At 27.6% G+C, this 5,834-nt stretch overlaps 1 long non-coding RNA gene across 1 annotated transcript; it reads right to left on the reverse strand.

The window, feature by feature from the left end:
• Nucleotides 1-1,220: 1,220 nt before the first annotated feature.
• On the reverse strand, nt 1,221-5,367 carry LOC109862405. Its single transcript, XR_002251136.1, has 8 exons — nt 5,237-5,367; nt 4,405-4,675; nt 2,909-3,365; nt 2,587-2,634; nt 2,431-2,460; nt 2,015-2,229; nt 1,766-1,925; nt 1,221-1,676 (listed from the first exon to the last, which is right to left on the reverse strand). It is a non-coding gene; the product is annotated as an uncharacterized LOC109862405 (long non-coding RNA).
• Between the last annotated feature and the right edge of the window lie 467 nt (nt 5,368-5,834).

Raw genomic sequence — 5,834 nt, forward strand, 5'->3', positions numbered from 1 at the left:
ATTATATACTTTTACACAAATTAAAATAATTATATCTAATTATGCAAATTTATATGCCGAATATGTCCATACAATTTTATACACGGAGAATTTTTTTTTTAAGAGAATGGCTTCAGAGATATTCCATATCAAATTAGACAATAACTTTATTAGTATCATGTTAGATACAAACAAATTATATAAAACTATATTTTTACTATATTTAAAAAAATTTTTGATATATAATCATATATACACAAATTAAACTTATTATATCTAATTATGCAAATTTATATGTCAAATATGTCCATACAATTTTATACACGAAGAATTTCTTTTTTTAAAAAAATGGCTTCAGAGATATTTCAGACCAATTTGCAAATTAACTTTATTAGTATCATGTTTGTAGAAATTTCTATAATTTTTTTGTATCTAACATGATACTAATAAAGTTAATTTGCAATTTGGTCATAGAAATTTCTATCATTTTTTTGTATCTAACATGATACTAATAAAGTTAATTTGCAATTTGGTCTGAAATATCTCTGAAGCCATTCTTTTAAAAAAAGAAATTCTCCGTGTATAAAATTGTATGGACATATTCGACATATAAATTTGCATAATTAAATATAATAATGTTAATTTGTGTATAAGTATATATATAATTATATATGAAAAATTGTTTAGCGGGCAGTAACAAGTAACGTAACATTAATGGTATTATTTCCCATTCAACAATGTAACTGCTACGTACAAGGCATGTTATATTGCAGTTACATTGTTGAGTGAGAAATAATAACATTAATGTTACGGTACTGTTACGTTGTGTTTACTGGTGTTGCAATGCATATGTATTATGTACCTATGACAGAAATGTAGTAGACAGAAATGTAAACGTAGTTCCATAGTGTTACGTAAATCTTTTATACGAAAAATTTTTTACCGGGTGGATACTGTGTGTTTACTAGGTACATTTCGAATAATATGTAATAATGGGTTTATATTTATATAGACAGACATAAAAATAAAATAAAGTATATTTATTGTGATAATAAATGATATATTTATTATGATAATAAATCTTTATGTTTGGATAATATAACAAATGTGTAGACTTATTTATATATCTAATATACGAACTGTAGAAAAATATACATATAGAAACTTTAGAATATACAGGAAGAATATATAAAATAACTTTCATATATTCATACCTTTAACAAATAAACATCTTTGTTTGTGAGATCTGGCTTGATCCTACCTTATACTTCAGAGTACATTATTAAACGGTCAAAAACAATCAACAGACGAATTTATCTTTGGAAATACTAGATAAATAAAATTTATATTATTTAGAAAAGTAAATCAAAGTAAAATTATCACAATTTTACTTATGATAGTTCATAGAAAATCTAAATNAAAGTAAAATTAATATCACATTCAAACTATAATAATTAATAGAAAAAATATGAATTAAAAAAATTAAAAACACATAAAAAGCGGAAAAAATTGAGAACAATTTTCCACTTAACTTAGAAAAAGTATATGTTGTTGCACTTTATTTCGTAACATCTTGCTGCTTTTTTTAGCTTGTTCAATTTCTCTAGCATGTCGCTGACTGCCTTGTCGGAACCATTCGCTGACAGTATTTTCGAACTCTTTTGCAGTATTATTGCAATACTTGTCTTTAACTACATCTGTTATAATGTATTTATGATTATAAATTTATAAGCATATAAGTGTCTCGATATATTTGCATGCATAAAGAGAAAAATTTAACAATCACCATTTATACACTGTATGATTTTCAGATCACAAATTTTGTAATTGTTTCTGAATCCAAACCACGAGCATTGTTTTGCAACATTATTGCTAAAAACTTTTCGCAAACAACGCTGAGTGTGTTCTTTTGGGCCATTGCCTCCAATATCTCGTAAAAAAGTAACCTGGAAAAAAAGTTTTATTAGTCATTCATTATCATGCAATTTATATGTTAAAGAGAGAAATTAATTTTCAAATGTTTTCAAGTACTAACAAAGCTAGAACACAAGTTTTGCTCCTCTTTCAGTTTTTTATCAAATGTAGTAATTTCCTCGGTTTTTTGAAGAGGTATACGTCATTGGATTTCATCAACGCGAGTTGATTGATGTTTGTTAATGTGAGTAGTACTCAGATTTTGAAGATATTCTTCAATAACACGCATAGTTACTTGAAGTTTTGCTATGGCTCTAATGATAATGGAAACTTTTTCTGTAAAGAGATCAACATATCTTATGATGTTGAAACATTTTATTATTTTTCTGAAGTTTAAGGAGGTCATAAAGTGATTCAGTTTTATCGATTAAATTTACGGCTTTTTGTAGTAATATTTATTTAATGTAAAACGTTGTGCAGCCTTAATTCAGTCGCTAAGGCAGAATCACTTTAGAATCTCCTTAATTTATGATGAACCTTTATCTTCCAGGATGTTTTTCAAATCATCTAGAAAAGAATAGATTACGATCAAAATTTTGTTAATAAATCTATTAATAAAAGTTTTATGGGATATAATAGCTTCTTTATTTGTATTTCACATGGTTAAATGATTTTTACTTCAGATTTACTCACCTACAGTTGTTGCAATTTCTGGGTTAAAATTCAAAATATTTCCTTCCACTGCAAATTTACAATGATTGTTGAAATACTACTTCTCCAAAAAATGAAAAAAATGTATAAAAAAAATATCAAGAAAGAAAAAATTACAAAACGATGAGATGTATATAGATAATAGATGATATATAATCAAGATGCTAATATAAGAAAAAATAGAAACTAAATAGTATGAGCAGATGGTAAAATATAAGAAATAAAGTAAATAGTACAAGACAAATACAAAACAATAAGACATTTAGTATAAAATAAGATAAAGTACATTATAATATCAAATTACTTTGAAGAAAACAACACTACACAGTAATGATGATTGTAATAATTATGTGAATTTATCTTGAATTTCATGATTATCCATAATGTTAATTATATCTGTATCATATATAACTTGTTTATTTTGATTTTTTTCTAGTGTAAGTGTAGGTGGTAGAGGTATATTATTATCTTCATTCTCATCATCTTCACTAGAAGAATTATGTCCGTCAACATTTGTACTTTGGTTTCTGTTTTTATTACTATTTTTGTACATAGCATCTCTGTTTTTGCTTGCATTTTTTGTTTTATTCTGATTTTGATTTCTGTCTTCTTTGCTTTCACTTTCATAACCATCTACATATTTTGGATTTTTTGTTTTGTTGCGCTGACCACGTCCTTTTGTTTTGAATTCTCAGGATTTGAACTATAATCTGTTGATTCGTTCATTTCTAATGCTCTTTTTCTGGCTTTTTCCAATGTATCTGAAAATGCAAAGTACATTTTTAAAGATAATTTTAAATACAAGTTTTTATGAAATATCAATTTTGAATTCAAAAAGTTGATTAAATATTAATTGGAATTATATAATGAATCATACACTATGGATCTCTTAGATCTGAACATATGCAATAGTTATCTCCCTTATTCTCACGCGTTGCATATGAGAAGAGAGACGCTATGCTCTATATTCCGATTTAAAAGATCCATACGGTATGTATCATAAGAATTTTTTGTATAGAAAAATAATGATGCGTTTGATATATTTTATATATACGAGGGTAGTCCCAGAAGTACCCGACCTGACGTATAGATNGCGGTTGTTGTTTGAAAAAAATCACTATGACCGAAAGCATCAACCTTATAAAGCTTAAGTTTCAAGTTTCAACATGCTACGTTGTTTAGTATTAATTCGGCANCCATCAATAGTGAACGCATATTGACTAAAAATTTGAACGTGAAAAAGCTGTGCGCACGATGGGTGCCGCGTTTGCTCACAATTGAACAAAACCAGCGTCGTGAGGATGTTTCAATCGAGTGTTTGGCGGTGTTTCGCAGTAATAAGGCAGAGTTTTTGCGTCGATTCATAACCATAGATGAAACATGTGTTCATCATTTCACACCTGAGACCAATTTTCTCCATGTTTACAAATGTACTGAGAGCGTTCACTATTGATGGCTGCCGAACTAATACTAAACAACGTAGCATGTTGAAACTTGAAACTTAAGCTTTATAAGGTTGATTCTTTCGGTCATAGTGATTTTTTTCAAACAACAACCGCCATCTATACGTCAGGTCGGGTACTTCTGGGACTACCCTCGTATTTAACATATGTATATTTTGTGTTAATTACTGGTTGTCATTTACAGTTTTTCTTAACATGTCAAAAACTACTTTTTTTTATTTTGATTGAAGATTTAAAGTGTGCCAAATATAGATAAATATAGATATGTATTTTAAATACAGATTTAATATAAAATATTAAGAATAATGTAAAACTAAAAAGAATTTGATAATCTTACCATAGTATTTCTCAAAAATCACTTTGTATAAATTCCACTTAGGATCATTAGTTTTTGGAACTGCTTGTGTAACCATCAAAGGATGAATTTGTTTACTTATTGGCCACCAACATTGTGTCCTATCAGAGCTGATCCAAATACTTGGCACCTCTGAAACTACTTCATTACCATTTGCTACTTCATCAACAACCTCACAACTGCGTAGGGTAATTGGAAAGATATTGCATCTGTTTCTGTGCATCGATTATTGATTTCTTGAGAAAGAAGCCATCTAACCAAAAATAAATTACATTTAATTTATATGAGCCAGTTTTTTTCTGTAAGATTATTCAACAACGATTTGATATAATTAAAATATGTCTCAGTGCAGACTTTCTCAATATATTAAATTAGGCTTATACAGAAAAATAGTTTAATTATATGAAAACATTGTTGAATAATTTGACAGAAAAAAAATTGAAAATTGACTGAAGTCGGACTACTAGTATCTCTTCAATATAAACTAATCAATTGCTAATAGTATATAATAATTGTATTTTGAAGATATTACATCAAAAGTTTAGAAATAATAAAGTATTGTTATAACAAAGGTATAAAAAAAATATTTAATCACGTTCTAAAAAAAGATTTTTTTATGTTTTTTTTATGAGAACACAATATTTTTCAAAAATTTTCTTATAGACATTAAATCAGTAGTGAAGTTTTGTACGATTTTTACATTATTAAGAATGAGAACTTTGAGAATCTCTCTATTAATTTTTTAATCATAACCATAAAATTTGGAATAAAAACAAATTGAGTTTTTGATGTAGAAAAAATTAAAGTCATTCACCTTTTTTATGAAATCTAAATTTTTTCAAAGCAGTTTATAGTATGTAGTTTGTTAATAATAGTTCGTGAACTTGAAACAAACACAGATCATTCCCACAATATTTTAGCTCTGTAACAAATATGAATTTTCTACTGAGAGTTAGATTAGGTTAAGTTAGATTGGCCGCGTTCAGCAGAACTCAGCGCTTTGCGCTTGTTGCTTGTCATTGGCATATATTTTCATATTTCGAGCGGATTTACAAGAAGAGACCAATCACAGACAATAAGTGTAAAGCGCTTACTAAACCGTGAGCGCTCACGGACGGCAGTTCTCGCTTGTGTGTGTACTCCCATCGCTTCGATATTCTCGTTGCAGCGGGCTCGATCTTTCATCACTGGTTTAAAGTAACATCAATCTGTCTGATAAAAATTGATATTCCACATATTAGAGAATTTATATATACAAAAAAGGAATATGCTTATGAAAATATGTAGATATTATCCAGATACATGTTCTGAAAAATATTGAATTTATATTGATATTTTAAGGTAACTTTGACATGATGATACTTATATTAGGATGATATGAACATTGTTATGTATGTGATATGTTCCTCACA

The sequence above is a fragment of the Pseudomyrmex gracilis genome, unplaced genomic scaffold (genome assembly GCF_002006095.1).
Source record: "Pseudomyrmex gracilis isolate BER0280 unplaced genomic scaffold, ASM200609v1 scaffold_1748, whole genome shotgun sequence".
Taxonomy (NCBI): Eukaryota; Metazoa; Arthropoda; class Insecta; order Hymenoptera; family Formicidae; genus Pseudomyrmex; species Pseudomyrmex gracilis.